The sequence below is a fragment of the Sus scrofa genome, chromosome 10, assembly GCF_000003025.6.
Source record: "Sus scrofa isolate TJ Tabasco breed Duroc chromosome 10, Sscrofa11.1, whole genome shotgun sequence".
NCBI classification, from domain to species: Eukaryota; Metazoa; Chordata; class Mammalia; order Artiodactyla; family Suidae; genus Sus; species Sus scrofa.
In genome coordinates this window covers 51,484,630-51,503,004 of record NC_010452.4, presented here as the reverse complement: position 1 = coordinate 51,503,004, position 18,375 = coordinate 51,484,630, and the positions used below count along the sequence as shown (strand labels likewise).

Below are 18,375 nucleotides of genomic sequence, written 5' to 3'. Positions count from 1 at the left end.
GTATCATTGGAGCTACACTCCAGCAACAATTTGTAAGAAATGGTTTTGTTTTCAAGAACTGGCCGGAGGACCTAACATCAACATAATTTTTCTTAGAAAGCATCTTCCCAATTTTCTAACAATTTATTTAAAAATTGAAAAAAATATCATAAGATGGGGCTAACTTCAAGTGGAAGAGCTATGGAAAGGACAATCAAAAGAATTGAAGAACTTTCCCCAAATGAGAATGCCAACAATTGACAAGTGAAATTAAAAATGGCTCATAAAAGGAGATACTAAAATTGGGGGAGGAGTTCCCTTCATGGTGCAGTGGTCAACAAATCTGACTAGGAACCATGAGGTTGCAGGTTCGATCCCTGGCCTTGCTCAGTGGGTTAAGGATCTGGCATTGCTGTGAGCTGTGGTGTAGGTTGCAGACGCGACTGGGATCCCACATTGCTGTGGCTCTGGTGTAGGCCGGTGGCTACAGCTCCAATTCGACCCCTAGCTTGGGAACCTCCATATGCCGTGGGAGCAGCCCTAGAAAAGGCAAAAAGACAAAAAATAAAATAAAATAAAATAAAAATTGGGGGAAAATGTGGAAAAAAGCTTTAATTTACTTTGAAGCAAATAGTTTACAAAGTACATTAATGCTCAAATTTCTGACATTGTTTGTTAGCATTTGTCTCAGATGACATAATTTACCATGAGGTAAAATACACATCAAAGTCCTTAAGTTAATAAAGAAAATCATGCCTCATACTTTTTATAATCTTCCCATATCCCTATTGTACTTTAACTTTTGTGGTTTTCAGTACTGTCTGAACCTACACGAAGTGAGGGTTTTCTTCTATGTTTTTATTTCTGGGTTTCTGTATTTTATGTAGAGTCATAGATTAAAAAAAAAAATCCTTGCTTACTTTCTAGGCAAGGTCTGGTAGCTGAGGAAATACTTGCTATTCCTTTAATATTTTTCTACATAATTGGATCTATTTTAGCACTGAGCTATTGCAGCTATTATGAACTGAACAATGGAGGGAGGCCAATTATTCCAAAGCTGCAATGAATGGCTGCTCACCTTGTACAGCTATCTCTCTTCACAATCAACTACAATGCAACATGCATTTTCTGAGGAATTCAAGAGGCAGGAAGATCAACACTATTAAACAGCCTCACTCTGAAGTCTAGCATCAGCCATTAAGAATCTTGGACCATCTGTACTGTCATCCTGCATCTGAGAGTTCCCGGCCAGTTGCATTCTTAACTACATTTTAAAAACTGCAGATGGATGGTTAGGAAGTATATCAAAGAATTTTTGATTATAAAAATCTTCTATAAAAGGCATGTTCTCGTATGTCCTGTGTATTCAATATAGATGAGTTCTTCCAAAATTAGCTTTGAAATTGGCTTGAGTAAACAGCCATAAGCATTAGGGAAAATGTGTATGCCAAGATGAAAATCTGAATGAAAGGTACCAGTTGAAAGAGACTGGAAAATGGGGTAATAAAATTCTGTTTAAAAATAGCACGTGGAAATATAAACCGCTGCATGGTCTCTGTGTCTCCAGGAGTGATGCCCCTGAAGCAAACCTGACCTCCGTGAGCTCCCAGGCTAATGATTGACGTTTCCCCACCTTAAGAAAAATGGCAGCTTGAGCCATGTTTGTCTTCAGCACCTGCCTACGTTATGTAGTCCCTATCATTGCTTCCTCAACATCTGACTTCAGTTTCCTGAATGCTTGGGATCTCTCCCCTCCCTACACTTTCCCTGGTCAGTGCCCCATGTCCTTGATCTTTCCTACCCTTCGAAGTATATGTGACATACATTCAATTCCCTCAGGGCACTTCTCCCACGGAGGTAGTAGCATAGCATGATTTGGGAGTCAGATGGGCCTAGGTTCAAATTCTGACGTGGCTACTTATTAACTGTGAGACCTTGAGGGATGTAGTCAACCCTTTTGAGTATCAGTATGTTCATAAGTAAAATGAGCATAATAGTAGGAGAAGATATTAAGGTTTTTGTGAGGATTATACCTCACAAAACATAGTATATTTGAAGTGGCTAGTATAATATCTGGAAAACAGAGGGGGCCCAGTAATGTCAGATATTATAAATGATTTGATATACTGTAAAAAGACCCTAGACTTTTACATTAGTGAGAGATCTAGCAAAAAAAATGTACAAGTACTCTGTAAGAAACATTTTTAAAACTTTATTGGGAGAAATTAAGGAAGGTCTAAATAAATGGAGTGATATGCCATGTATTAAATCCTAAAGATTTAAATTTTCCCCCCAAAAATCTACATATTTAATGGAATCCCAATAAAAATCCCAGTAGACTGATTTCCCTATTGGCCAGCTGATATCAAAGTTTATAAAGAAATAAAAAAATACCAATTATAGTCAACCCATGTTTGAAGAAAAGGAATTGGAGAGAGGATTTGTCTACCAAATATTAGGACTTAGAAAGCAATACCAATTGTGACGATGTAGTATTGTTGCAGATAAACAGACTCTGGAAAAAGAATAGGGATACCCCAGCCAGACTCATGCATATATTGGTAGGATTTATGACAAAAGAGGTATTCCAGAATAGTTGGGGAAATGATAGTCTCCCCATTACACAGTGCTAGGATGACTTTGTGTCTCAGTGGGAAAAAAATGAAACTGGACCCCTTCCTCACACCAGACACAAAAATGAATTTCATGTGGGTTATAAACTTAAATGTGAAAAAGCACATTTTAAAGTGCTTATCTGATTATAACTATCCTTATGCCATTGGGCAAGGTTTTAATATGCAAGAAAAAGAAAAGACTGTAATGACATTGAAATTAAACTCAATGAAAAGGTACCACAAAGAATGTGAAAATACACACCACAAAGTGAAGTGATACTTGCAAGACATAATCAGCATGGAACTTGGATCCACAAATCAATTACAAAAAGACAGACAACCCAATGGAAAAAATGAGCAAAAGACTTGAATAAAACTTCACAAAAAGGAAATCCAAACAGCAGGAATGTGCCAAGATGCTCAAGTTCATTAATAGTAAGAAAGTACAAGGCAAGATCCCACTGCAAACACCAGAATGACAAAATGAAAAACCTGATAATAAGGAGTGTTGGCTGGGATGTGGAGTAAGAGAGCTCTCAGTCACTGTTGGTAGACATAGAAATTAATACAATTACTTTGGAAAACAGTTTGCATTTTCCAGTAAAATTGGAGGGACACATACCTCACAACACAGCAATCCCACTCCTGGGTATATCCCTAGAGAAATGCACACATTTGTGTATCAGGAGACATATAAGAATGTTCTAAGCAGAATTTTGATGTTAGTTTTCAACTGTAAATGAACCAAATATCCATTAATGGTAAAATGGCCATAAATACTAAGTGGATGAATAAATTGTGGTGTATCCATTAGCACACTGCAATTCTTACAACAACATTAAAGGAGAATGTAGAGCTTTTCGGGGCGGGGGTAAAAACTGTAGCTTTTTAACCAACCAATCAATCTATCCTTCTTTATTACCTACTCTTCCTGTATGTGTCTCCAATTACTTAGGCACAAACTCTATCCCATAACTTGTTTTTAACTGGACTCCATGTTTTTCCATTCTTTTTCTTAGAAGGTGCGAGTCTTTTGGGTTTTCCTTCTCCCTGCTTTTTTACCTGCACCCTAGCTTCCACCTCTTCTCCTCCCCTCCTGTTCCCTTTTCTCTGCCTTCTCCTCTTCCCCCTCTTTTGACTTCTTAAGCCATACTCTGTCTTTTAATGCCTAGATCAAATGCACCTTTCCCTGTAAATCTCATGATGCCCTCCCCACCACTGGAAGTGAGTGCTCCCTTTCTGACATCCTTCCACACTTTATGTATGCCATTGACCTTGTATCATAATTATTTATGTGCATGTTTTTTCTCCCCTGCTAGACTACTAACTCCTTTAGCCCAGAGACCACGCTTAATTTCTTCGTATTTGTCAGCCTTGCTGAATAGAAGTGGACACATAACCAGAGCCGAGAGGTGTTTCAGCAGCAACCTGACCAACCTTTTGGATGAGTCTTTTGGAGCAAAAGTACCACAAATACTATAATAACAACTTACGGTATGTTAACATCTTAAGACATGTTTAGTTGGGGCAAACAAAAAGGGATGGTATCCGTAGGCAAAAGAACACTATAGAAATTATGTATGAAAAATATTTGCTCCTTTTGCAAGAAAAATCATTTATGAGGAAACAGCCAAGTTTTCGTATGTATAGAATATGGGAAGAGTGGTTAATCCCCATCCATCTATGCTGCCATGCTCATGAACCCTACCATTAGCTGTGATAATTATGGAAAATACTATGTTACCTTATATTTGCTATTGTTTCATTTTTGTTTAGTGATATGGAATAAAATCCCTGGAGTTCCCTTTGTGGCTCAGTGGAAATGAACCTGACTAGTAGCCATGAGGATGCGGGTTCGATCCCTGGCCTCGCTCAATGGGTTAAGGATCTGGTGTTGCCATGAGCTGTGGTGTAGGTCGCAGATGTGGCTTGGATCTGGGATTGCTGTGGCTGTGGGCTAGGCTGACAGCTGTAGCTCCGATGTGACCCTTAGCCTGGGAACCTCCATATGCCGCAGGTGTGGCCCTAAAAAGACAAAAAAAAAAAAAAAAAAAATCCCTAAGATCCTTTCAAAATTCTGGTTTAGAAATTGCTTCTATTTTTGTTCCTTAGTGGATCTTGTAATTTCTTTTTTATAGATTTTTCTGTGTTTATCTCTACTGGAAAAGATTTCCAACCACCAGACCTACAGAGTAAGTAGGCAATTTGATGAAAATCTAAGAAACTTTGATAACTTTAAGAGACCTCGCCTTGAAATTTCTTTTTTTTTTTTAAATTTTTTAATGTTTAATGTTAAATGATCATCCCTTGGGAACACCACTGTGTAGATATCTTCAAGTTCAATTTAATACTCAAGTTAACCACCTCAGAGCTGTACATCCAAAATACAGTGTGTGTTAGAAAATAAGCCATTTTTAATGCAGGTCAATAAGATGCTGGCCTCAATTCCAAATTCCTCCTTTTCCTAATGGTGCCTGGGGACTGCTTGCACATGTTCTCTGCGACCTCTTGAATTTCCTTCTGAGGTTGTAACTCTGATTTCCTCTATCATCAGTGTCTTATAGAGTTGTTGTCCTTATGAAACCATAGGCCAAGACTGGCTACTATATGTTGTTGGGCAATTTCCAGAGATACACCTGGGGTAGTACCTCATTAGTAGGTACTGCCCACTAATGTGGAATGGGGCAGTTCATTTCAAGCTTTTCTTAGCATCTGCAAAAAAGTTAATGCCTGCTTACCTTCAAGCCAAAGGGGGATTTGCAGGAAGCATTATTTAATGCTTAAAAAAATAGGGTTTTAAATAATTAAGATAAATGCTAAAAACAGCTAAGCAATAAACTCCTTTTAAATGTTTTACCAAAGTATATTGCTAACATGCCTTATATTCAGACTCTGTCCCAATTTGGATGTTTTGTGTTTCCACAGTTTACTTTGTAGATCACTAATCAAAATTAAATAGTGCCTATGCCTAGTTACAATGATCATTTTTCATAGGCTGCAAAGAGAATGGAAATCTTAGAAATACATGCTTTTGCTAGGAATGAATTCTCTCTGAAATAATGTGTTGCTTAGATAAGTTATTTGTTTAGATAATGTGACGTAAGGGGCTGCCATTGAAAGTAACGGGATGAAATGAAACTGAAAAATTTGGGATGAACATCAAGAAAATATAAGGTTTTAAACTTTCAGACTGTGTAGAAGTCTTCGTGGGGAATAGGTGAAAGTCCTAGGTATTTATATCAGGAAGCCCTAACATAGATATCAGGCTATTCTTAATAGGAAACATCCAGTGCTTCCTAAATGCCATTCAAGAGTATTACCAAGTACATGTCTAATGTTATCCTTTAAATCAGGAGCAGGTAAGACTTTGGTGTCTGTGCATAAACATTGAATTTTAATTCCACCACAAGTAATTATTCTCCCAAATAATTACCTTTATTTTTTTTTTTTCTGCCTTTTTCTTGAGCCCTTCCCACGGCATATGGAGGTTCCCAGGCTAGGGGTCTAATTGGAGCTGTAGCCACCGGCCTACACCAGAGCCACAGCAATGTGGGATCCAAGCTGTGTCTGTGACCCACACCACAGCTCACGGCAATGCTGGATCCCTAACCCATTGAGCAAGGCCAGGGATCGAACCTGCAACCTCATGGTTCCTCGTCGGATTTGTTAACCACTGTGTCACTACAGGAACTCCAAGTAATTACCTTTATAAGTCTGACTCTATCTATTTGGAAGGAAGGGGATTTTTTTTTTTTTTTCCCTTGAAGAACTGTGATCTGATCTGTTGTGGGGCTGCAGAACTGAAGAAAGAAACTTGACCTCTTTGGGTGAACATGCTCAAGGTTCTCTTGAGAAGAATCCTTAAATCATAGAAATACAAACACCTTCAACCTGGATACAATGCACAACGTGGTCTTGGTCAACTCACAGGGCCCTTCTCTGGGCGTCGAGAATTTCTGTAAGGTCCCCAGTGCAGAAATCCTAGAGTGTAGCCAAAATTGAGAACCACTGCCAAATGGCTGAGATGTACATCCTGTCTCCTACCTGCGGTATAGACCTGCCTCTGCTCTCCTCAGTCTTGCCTGTTTTGGATGACTGCTTCTGGTTTTGCCTGAACGCAAGAAAACTGGCCCATAATACCTCTTTCAAAGGTTCTTTACTGTGATGGTTAATTTTATGTGTCAACTTGACTGGACCATGGGGACCAGATTAGACATTGTTTCTGGTTGAGATTAGCATTTACATCAATAGCCTTACTGTAGTGGACTGCCCTCCCCAAGGGGCTGGGCATCACCCAATCTATTGATGAACTGAATAGAACAAAAGGCAGAGGAAGGAGGAATTTGCCCCTACCCCTTTTTTTTCCTGCCTCGCAGATTGAGCTGGGACATCACATTTCATCTTCTTGAACTAGAATTTATATCATTTATACCCTGATACTCAGGCTTTTGGACTTGGACTGAATTACATCAATGGCTTTCCTGGGTCTCAAGTTTGCAGACATTTGATCTGTGGGATTTATTAGTCTTAATAATCGCATGAACCAATTCTTCACTTTATTTTCTAATTAAAAAAATTTTTTTTAAAGTTTTTGCTTTTTTTTTTAGGGCCGCACCTGCGGCATTTGTAAGTTCTCAGGCTAGGGGTTGAATTGGAGCTACAGCTGCTGGCCTACACCACAGCCACAGCAACTCCAGATCCCAGCCGCGTCTGTGACCTAAACCATAGCTCACGGCAATACCGGATCCTCAAGCCACTGAGCAAGGCCAGAGATTGAACCCACATCCTCGTGTATACTAGTAGGATTTGTTTCCACTGTGCCACAACTGGAACTCCCCAATTCTTCATTTTATATCTATATTGATATCTTTATCTATACATCTATCTATCCATCCATCCATCCATCCATCCATCTATCTACTTACCTACCTACATACCTACCTAGCTATCTACCTCTCTATCTAATTTATTGGTTCTTTATCTCTGGACAACCTTCACTAATACACTAACATTTTTTAATTCATTGACTCCTTGGAGAATCCAATAAAATCAATCAACTTTCTTCCAGGAAAACGCACTGTATCTTAGAAACAATTTAAATATGTTTTGGAACCCCAGAATCCCATCTCTAAATACCCAGAGTAAAGTCCCTGTCTCAGTGAGATAATGTTTGAAATCAGATTCCTGTATTCTGATTTATCTGGAGTTGTTGCCTCTGATGTCTGTGCTTGAGCCGCAGAGGCTAGGATTGTCACGTCCTTTCCCAAAGAATCAGGAGATACCGCTAGTAAAGCCTGATGCTGAACTCTGCTGGTGTGGCTATTCAAAAATTATCCTAGAAGTACAGACACAAGAATATAACTCAAAACCAGAGCATGGATCAGTGAAACTAGACTACACCCTCACTCCATGCAAGAAAATAAACTCAAAATGGCTTAAAGACTTAAATATAAGACAAGACACCACCAAACTCCTGGAAGAGAACATAGGCAAAACATTCTCTGACATCAACCTTACGATGTTTTCTCAGGTCAGTCTCCTGAGGCAACAGACATAAAAGCCAAAATAAACCAATGGGACCTAATCAAACCGACAAACTTTTGCACAGCAAAGGAAACCATAAAAAAACCCCAAAAAGACAACTTACAGAATGGGAGGAAATAGTTTCAAATGATGCAACTGACAAGGGCTTAATCTCTAAAATATACAAACAATTTATATAACTCAACAGCAAAAAAACCAACAACCCAATGGAAAAATGGACAAAAGATCTGAATAGACATTTCTCCAAGGAAGATATAGAGATGGCCAACAAGAACATGAAAAAATGCTCAACATCACCAATTATTAGAGAAATGCAAGTCAAAACTGCCATGAGATACCACCTCACACCAGTCAGATTGGCCATCATTAATAAGTCCACAAATAACAAATGCTGGGGAGGGTGTGGAGAAAAGGGAACCCTCCTACACTGTTGGTGGGAATGTAAGCTGGTACAACGACTATGGTGAACAGTATGGAGGCACCTTAGAAAACTATACATAGATCGACCATATGACCCAGCAATCCTACTCTTGGGTGTGTATCCAGACAAAACTTTCCTTAAAAAAGACACATGTACCTGCATGTTCATTGCAGCACTATTCACAATAGCAAAGACATGGAAACAACCTAAATGTCCATCAATAGATGATTGGATTAGGAAGACGTGGTATATATACACAATGGAATGCTACTCAGCCATCAAAAAGAACAAAGTGATGCCATCTGCAGCAACGTGGATGGAAGTAGAGACTCTCATACTGAGTGAAGTAAGTCAGAAAGAGAAAGACAAAAACCATATGATATCACTTATATCTGAAATATAATATATGGCACAAATGAACCTTTCCATAGAAAAGAAACTCATGGACTTAGAGAATAGACTTGTGGTTGCCAATGGGGAGGAGGAGGGAGTGGGATGGATTGGCAGCTTGGGGTTAATAGATGCAGACTATTGCCTTTGGAATGGATAAGCAATGAGAACCTGCTGTGTAGCACTGGGAACTATGTCTAGTCACTTATGATGGAGCATGATAATGTGAGAAAAAAGAATGTATACATGTATGTATAACTGGGTCACCATGCTGTACAGTAGAAAGTTGACAGAACACTGTAAACCAGCTATAATGGAAAAAAAAATCATTATACAAATTAAAAAAAAATAAAGTCTTTGCAGAAAAACAAAAAACAAAAAACAGAGCAGGGGTCCAACAATGCAACCCCATGAATGTTACAGACAAGTGCTGTGGGATGATTTCCTTTCAGCCCGGTTACCTGAGAACCAATCTCAGCAGTAGAGTACATGGGATTAGCTTGACTGGTTTGGTTGGGCCACACCTCTGCAGCTGGGAGGGAGCGAGTGGATAGCCCTGCAGCTGGGAAATGGTGGACAGATATGATAGGGGCTACTGTGTGAGGAACCAGGAAGTCAGCCCCTGTTCTCTTTGGTTGTTCTGCAAGTGGCTTGAGGGTGGGCTATGTTAATGAGAACTTCCCTCCCTGTGTTCTATTTTAAAATACTTTTGTGGATGGGAATTCCAGTCATGGCGCAGTGGAAACAAATCTGACTAGCAACCATGAGGTTGCAGGTTTGATCCCTGGCCTCACTCAGTGGGTCAAGGATCTGGCATTGCTGTGAGCTATGGTGTAGGTCACAGAAGTGGCTTGGATCTGGCATTGCTGTGGCTGTGGTTAGGCCAGTGGCTATAGCTCCGATTAGACCCCTAGCCTGGGAACTTCCATATGCTGCAGGTGTGGCCCTGAAAAGACACACACACACACACACACACACACACACACACACACACACAAATTTTGTGGCTGCATCTATGGCATATGGAGGGTCCCCAGGCCAGGGATTGAATCTGAGCTGCAGCTGTGACCTTTGCCACAGCTGGGGCAACACAGGGTCCTTTAACTCACTGTCCCAGGTCAGGGATTGAACTTGCACCTCTGCAGAGACCCAAGCTGCTGCAGTCTGATTCTTAACCCATTGCACCATGGCAGGAACTCCCCAGCACATGCTCTTGGAGCTCATGACTCTACTGACACATCCTCATCTCTAAGGCTGCATTAGTCACTGTGAGGGGTCTCAGTGGCTGCACCTGCTGTCACGCACCTTTTCACTTATTTCTCCGTGACTGAAGGGTTTAATTTTTCAACTGAAATGTAAGAAACTTCATAATCCTCATGTACAGTTTTGTCTTATGACAATGTGAACACAATTTAGTGCTGAGCAGGAGACAGCTGAAACTGGATTGCTTTGCTTTATAAATTGCTCAATAGAGATATGTGGTTTGAATCATAGCTCCTCCAAGTATTATCTAAACTGGGTCCCCCCCATTGTAAAGGAGAAAGAAACAATGTCATCTTTAATCCAAATAAGGAAATATTCATTAGTCCATTTATTCAAACACTTCATTTTTTTTAAATTGTATTTTCCCACTGTACAGCAATGGGATCAAGTTATCCTTACATGTATACATTACATTTTTTTTTACCCACCCCAAACATTTCATTTTTTGTTTCTACTTGACAGCACTCAAAGCTGGAAAATCCAGGTGAAATAAATGATAATCTAAAATAATATTGGCTCAAAAAGAAAATTTGGTTAGGTCATTAACTATAGTAAATAATGAAGAAGAGATAAATATCAACATCTCCCAAGGGCAACAGGCAAGTTTATGGATGAGTTCTGTGAAATCTTCAAGTAATAGATAATTACTATTTTAAAGTGCTAAAGGGTATTAAGAAAGAAAAGAAGAAGCTCTCTTTTTTACTCTATATAGCTAGCATAACCCTGATGTAAAAATTGGATAGGAGTGGTACTCAAGTAAAAGAAAATTATAGTTCAATTGGAATGTATATCTGCAAGTACATAAATAAAATATTAAGAAATCAAATCTAATGGTATTTAAGAAATACATGATGCCCAAGTAGGTTTCATCTCATGAATAGAGAGGTGGTTCAACATCAGAGTACCTATTAATCTAATGCACTACATTAGCAAATGAAAAGAGAGACCAAATTCAATCCTCAATCATGATAATGATTATTAAAAACACTCTTTATAAAAAAAATGGGAAACCTTAATTTCCAAAATAAACCTGATGGTGAAACATTAAAAGCCATTTCCAGTATAATTGGCAAAGACAAAGGATAACCATTGCTACTGTAGCTATTCAATATTTTATGGAGGTTCTAATTATTAGAATAAATCAAGAAAAAAATCAAGTAAATGATCTGGAAAACTATTAGGATTTATAAGAGAATTAACAAATGTATTTGGAAACGAGAACATGCAAAATTGATGGTATCTACCAATGCCAATTATACAATGTAATAAATAAAACAATGCCAGAGTTCCCTGGTGGCTTAGTTGTTCAGGATTGTCACTGCTGTGACATGGATTCGATCCCTAGCCCCAGGACCTTCTGCATGCCACAGGCACGGCCAAAAAAAAAAAAAAACCCACCAGAATGTAAACTGGTACGGCCACTATGGAGAACAGTTTGGAGATACCTTAGAAACCTATGCATAGAACTTCCATATGACCTCACAATCCCACTCTTGGGCATATATCCAGACAGAACTCTACTTAAAAGAGACACGTGCACCCGCATGTTCATTGCAGCACTATTCACAATAGCCAAGACATGGAAACAACCCAAATGTCCATCAACAGATGATTGGATTAGGAAGATGTGGTATATATACACAATGGAATACTACTCACCCATAAAAAGGAATGACATAATGCCATTTGCAACAATATGGATGGAACTAAGTGAAATGAGTGAAATAAGTCAGAATGAGTGAAATAAGTCAGAAGGAGAAAGACAAATACCATACGATATCACTTATAACTGGAATCTAATATCCAGCACAAATGAACCTTTCCACAGAAAAGAAAATCATGGACTTGGAGAATAGACTTGTGGCTACCCAGGGGGAGAGGGAGGGAGTGGGAGGGATCAGGAGCTTGGGGTTATCAGATACAATTTAGAATATATTTACAAGGAGATCCTGCTGAGCGGCATTGAGAACTATGTCTAGATACTCATATTGCAACAGAACAAAGGGTGGGGAAAAAAATGTATACATGTAAGAGTAACTTGATCCCCATGCTGTACAGCAGGGCAAAAAAAAAAAAAAAAAAAAAAGAAATCAGCCCTTAATCACCTTTAAAAAAAAACAAAACAAAACACCAAAACCCAAAACAATGCCATCTACAATTTGTAACTCATAAGATACTAAGAAATGTTAGAATTATATGAATAAAACAAACAAAATTTATAGGACATATATCAAGGCATAAATATATATCTCCTGGATGGGACTATCCAACATTATATAAACATCAAATCTACCTACCAAAAATTTATTCATTAATTAAATATAACACTAATCAAAATTCCATCAGAATTTCTGTTAGAAATTTGAAGCTTATTCTAAATATCACATGAGAGAGAAAAGTGCAGAAGAATAGCAAAGACATTTATAAAGAAGAATAGGGAAAAGAGTGGGTTGTCACTGTCAGGTGGGAAAAAAATACCATAAAGCTATGATAAATAAAACAGTGAGGTAGTGGCATAGAAACAGAGATAGCAATCAGTGAAATATAGGAATTGCAAGACATATTCCCACAAACATAAGAATTTAGTTTTCATACAGGTAGCATTTCAAATATGAGATAAAGTGTGGATAATTTAATAAATGATTACTGGGTAATTTCCTGCACTTTTGAAAAAACATAAAGCTAGAGTCACTATAAAGCCTATACATTTACAAGAGATGCAGGGAAAAAGAACTCCCTCTTGGAAGGTAGTTTGTCACTGTCTATAAAAATGAGAAAGCAAAATTATAAAAATTTTAGAATAAATACAGGAAAATATTTTTATAGTCAGTTGAGGTAGGCCTTCCTAAACAAGACACAAATTTGAGAAACCCAAAGATAAATCAGACAATCTCTTTTTAAGAAGTCAATATAAAAAGACGGCATAAGTGGAGTTAAAATACAAGCAGCAAAGCTGAGAAAATATTGACAATGTATTAATAGAGATTACTATTCAGAATATTAAAGAGAAAATACAAATCAATAAGAAAAAACAGTTGAAAGATAAGAATAAACAATTCATGGAAGTGGAGATAAAAAGGGACAAATGAAAAGATTCTCCATGTCACAGGTAATCAAAGAAGCACAAATTAAAAACTTTAGATATATTTTAGCCGTCCACCTGTCAAAATTAGAGAAAAAGCTTATCTCCACTACTTGGGGAGGATGCAAGAAAAGACACATTTCAATAAACTATAGGTGAAAGTGTATCTTGATGCAGTGTTTCTGCAAGGCAAGTTGCCACTCAATATAAATGACAGACAGTTTCCATCATTTGGCCCAGGCATTCTATTTTGGGGATACAAGTCTTGAGAAAATATTTACATATAAATCTAGAAACTTATCTACAAAGATGTTCCAGTATTTTTTCTTGGCATGGAAAACTGGAAATAATCTAATCTTCAGCAAAACAGTATTTCTGCTACTATTGAATGATTTATAGCCTTTAAAAATAACAATAATAGAAAACCATCAAGTCACAAAACAGAGCTAGTATGATCCCATTTATAAATTTCACCACCTAAACGTGCGTGGATGTGTGTCTGTGTAAATTCATCGGAAAGGGTTAGGAAAGATCCATTCAGTATTGACAATGGAGATTAAGTCATGAATAGAAGAGAAGGAGGAGAAAATTTTATATTTTATCCATTATTTCTATGTTATTCAATTTTTATAACCGAGTAACACAAATATTAAAATAATGTGATATAAAGAATTTTAATCATGCTACATAACTCAGTGACATGAATTTCTTCCTCCCATGTCTTCGTACTTGAGCCAATAGATACTCTTGACTATCTGGCAGGTGAACCCAAGTGTTTACTCCTCTTTACATAACAAAATCATTCAGGTAAGCATCAAAGTACAAATTAGATCCACGGAGTGAAAAGATGAGACAGAAACCCAGGGAAGATATTTACAAGGCATATATTTGACCAAAGACTCATACTCAGAATCAATTAAAAACTTAAATGGGAAACTTCTATAAATCAATAAGGTAAGTTACCAAATTAAAACTAAATGGCAGAAGCACACTGGCTTCTCAAGAAATGATAGAGCAAGGATCTCAAAAAACTACTCTGCCATAAAAGCAGTCAGAACAAAAATGATCAAAAATAAAATTTTTTCAGAACTTTCTGGAAAGCAACCAAATGTTTACAACAATTCAAGGAACATCAAGATAGGCAAGAAAAACAGCTGAGGCACTGTAACTTGCTCTCTCCCCTTCTCTACAGCTCTGCAGTAGCCTTGAAAGCCAAAGGCCTTGTAACCATGGCAACTGTGAAAGCCAGCAGCCTAGCAGCCACTGGAGGGAGCAGACAAGTTTGGAGCTGCCCCCAAAGGTCTCTCCTGGGAGAGGGAGAATCGTTACTATTTGATCTGTCTGGCTGCTCCAGCCCCATTCTCAAGATTTGTCTTTATTTGACTGGACTCAGAACTTGCTCTGTGTGAACAGCCTCTCCCCAGGGTGTTTGTCAAAAACAATCAGTGGAAATCATTTAACATCACAACTGCCTGAGATGGGGACACAGGTTAGGATATGCAAGAGGCTGATCCAAGAGACTTTAAAGAAAAAGCATGGGAACAAGATGTCCACAAAGCACTAGGGAAAACTTCTACATATTTCTGGCAATCTAGAAGGCCCTACACATGCAGGGCTGTGCTTACGTCCAGGAAAGACCTGAGAAGGCCCTAGTCTCTTGCCTCTACCTTACTGTGAGATTGCGTGAGTAGGAAGTGAAGATTAAAGCAGAGTTATAAACTCCTGGAGCATGGAAGATATGCTGTAATAAACCCTGGACCCTTTTTGACAAATGTTGACAGACTTATTGGTGTTTAGGAAAATCTCTGTTCAATCATTAGCAAGCTCAGCAGAGACTTTAGCGGCAACTCCATTAATCAGATCACCCTTCACCCTTATGGGACTGTTATCATTGCTCTTGGTTGTAGTTGCTGCTCTTGGTTTATTTGTTTATCAACTTTCCTGAACTAATCCTGTAAAGCCTGTATTCTTTGTTGCAGGTACAAAAGAAGAAAAAAAGGCATGAGACAGGAAAAAAAAGTAGAATGACAGACATAAATCCTACTTAATAATTACAGTGCATGTAAATAAAACTTTCCAATCAAAAGGCAGAGATTAGAAGGATGGATTTAAAAATATGATTCAAGGAGCTTACATTATATGTAATACAATGCAGACATGGACACAATTGAAGTAAAATCATATGCATGTTTGAGAATTATCATTTCAGAGTCTGAAATGATCTTCAAAATCCTCTATCCAAAGCCCTCATTCTTCCATATGAAGGAAAGTACAGGAGAGAAATGGAACCATCTTTTTTTTTTTTAATAACTTTATAGGATATTTTAATTTGGAAATAGTCTAAGTTCAGTCTTTTTCTTTTTCCTTTGCTATGTCTAGCAAGGTATTTCCCAGTCCAGAATTCTAATATTATGAATCAATATTTATGATTTTTTTTTTTGTCTTTTCAGGGCTGCACCTGTGGCATATGGAGGTTCCTAGGCTAGGGGTCCAATCGAAGCTACAGCCCCTGGCCTACACCACAGCCACAGCAACGCCAGATCCAAGCAGTGTCTGTAACCTACACCACAGCTCATAGCAATGCTGGATCCTTGACCCACTGAGCAAGGCCAGGGATTGAACCCGCAACCTCATTGTTCTTAGTTAGATTCGTTTCTGCTGTGCCATGACAGGAACTCTGCTTTATGATTTTTTTACACTTAAAGTTTTATGTAAATCCTAATAAAGAATGCTAATGTTTTTCTCTAAGTTATCATTGTTCAACTAACTTGTTATTTCTATTTTGACTGTAAATACCACAATATCTTCAATCCATTTCTTTAATCTCTATTCATGAAATGTGTCTATCCCTGAGTCAGAATCTAACTGGTTTAATTTCTGTGGTTTTATAATATGTTACTGTACATGGTAAAGCCTTTTCAATCTTCTTTTTCAAATATGTCTCGGCTCATTCCAAATTATTCTTTAAGTAGAATTTTAGCATCAGTTTTAAAAATTTCTAAGTAGATTTTGTTTGGAATTATGGTTGGGATTGTGTAAAACCATCTGGGTTTATTGCTTTTTCCTTCCTAACTACTGTATTATTATTTTTAACCTTTTCAGTTTCTTTCCTGGTTAGTCCACTAGGCAAATTTGATATGCTCTTGAGTCCATTTTGGTGTTCTACATTTTCCCATAAAATCATCTCTTTACTATCTGTTTTAGTTTCTCTTGTTCCCTTGCAGACTTTTGCTGTATTGATTAAGTTTCCTTTGACCCCCTTTCCAAGTGATTTGAAAGTTAGATGGCCAATTATTATTCTATTATTGGCTACCCTTACATTAAAAGTATATTTGAACTTAAATTTCTCTGTTATTCACAAGAACAAACTAATACCTATGCATTCTTACCCACACTATTTCCCTCTCCTTTCTAAAGAAGATGAAAGCTAATTTTTGTATCCTTCTTTCTTCAATCCCTTCCTAGATTTTGTTCAAGTAGCTCCAGGTATTTTTGAGATATTGCACATTTTTATATTTAAAATGTTTATAATTGCTTTACTTTTCACAGCTATAATTAATTACTATTAATTTTTATTTCTTTTTAATTTTCCTTTTTTTTTCTTTTATTTTTGAAATTTAAAAATTTCTCTTTAATCATCAAGTAATACAGGGATATATTCTAATTCTTTTTTTTTTTCAGCTGCCTCATGTCATATGGAGTTTCCTAGGTCACGGATCAGATTTGAGCCACAGTTGTGACCTACGCCACAGCTGTGGCAATGCCAGATCCTTAACCCACTGTGCCTGGCTGGGGATCGAACCTGTGTCCCAGTGCTCCAGAGATGCTGCCAATCCCATTGTACCACAGCAGGAACTCCAAGGTATATATTCTAATTCTAAAAATTCAATCATTCTGCATAACATTAAAATCTTCCTTTTATTTTATGGTCAGTGCAGTACCTTCCAAAGAAGTCACTGCTATTATGAATTTGGTATATATTCTTTCAAGTATGTGGTGATGCATGGTATATATACCCAAACCATGTTTTGTATATGCAATATTTAGAATAGGTGTGTTTAGTATGTTTAATATAGCACAAAGTATTCCATAACTTCCTTCTTTCTTAACTGGCCAGTACATCCTGGAACTGTTTTCATGGCAGTATGCATAGATTCACTTCATTTTTTTACACTGCTGCATCCCATAGTTCAGATGTACCCTAATTTATTCACCATTCCCCTATTATTAGACATGGAGGTCAGTGTTGCAAACAATGTTGAAGGGAGCATCCTTTAATGGGCCTCTTTTTGAAAAGGTACAAGTGTAACTTTAGGGTTTTACATAAATTGAGCTTTAGGAAATTCAGGAAATAGAAAATATTCTAGGTTTTCCAAACGTGAAAGGATTTAATATGGAAATAAGTTGTCTATAAAATAGTTGTAGGTGTCATTGGAACTGGGATTTTGATTTCGAGCATCGGTGATGTGATCCCAGGATGAGGTGACTGCTGCTTCCCCCACCCTGCCATCCGTGCAGCTGATCATCACATTGGCCACTGCAAAACCCCCGCCCTTTAGAGCTTGCTTCTTTGTCCACCTTGCTACAGAAGATGGTATATCTCTTTCTTCTGCCTTCAAAAAAGCTCATACCATTGTGTTTAATTGGCATAACCAAATTTATGTCCAGAATCCTAGCATCAAGAGTCTGAGAAATGTAGTTTCCAGCTTTCTAATATCTCCAGATAGAAAAAAAGTATGAAGTCAGAGTTGAGAGTTAAACAAATCTATTAGTCTAAACCTTTTCCTACCACATATCCATAAACAAATTTTTATGCACATGGACTCTTCCAAACAGCTACAGTAGCGACAACTTACTCTCAACTGACATTATGCAAGCATCCCCCATACAAATAAAATATACTCTCTTCCCAAAGAAAAGACCCAAATCCCATTAAACACCATATCTGTCTTTAAAGATGTTCATTCCTTTTCCAGTTCAGCCACAAACCTATCTCGGTATCCAATAACTTCAAAATTAAATTACAGTCATCCATCACCTCATAGAAACAGGAGAAAAGAAACCAAAAATTGGTCAATCCA

General features: G+C 37.7%; 1 non-coding gene across 6 annotated transcripts in view; it reads left to right on the top strand.

Moving 5' to 3' along the window:
* Positions 1-17,025, top strand: part of LOC100738624 — a 117,964-nt gene extending 100,939 nt beyond the window's left edge. For all 6 annotated transcript variants that reach the window (XR_002336375.1, XR_002336372.1, XR_002336373.1 and 3 more), the window contains 3 exons: positions 3,914-4,088; positions 4,733-4,786; positions 16,976-17,025. This is a non-coding gene — a transcript (uncharacterized LOC100738624). The remainder of the gene's footprint in view (positions 1-3,913; positions 4,089-4,732; positions 4,787-16,975) is intronic.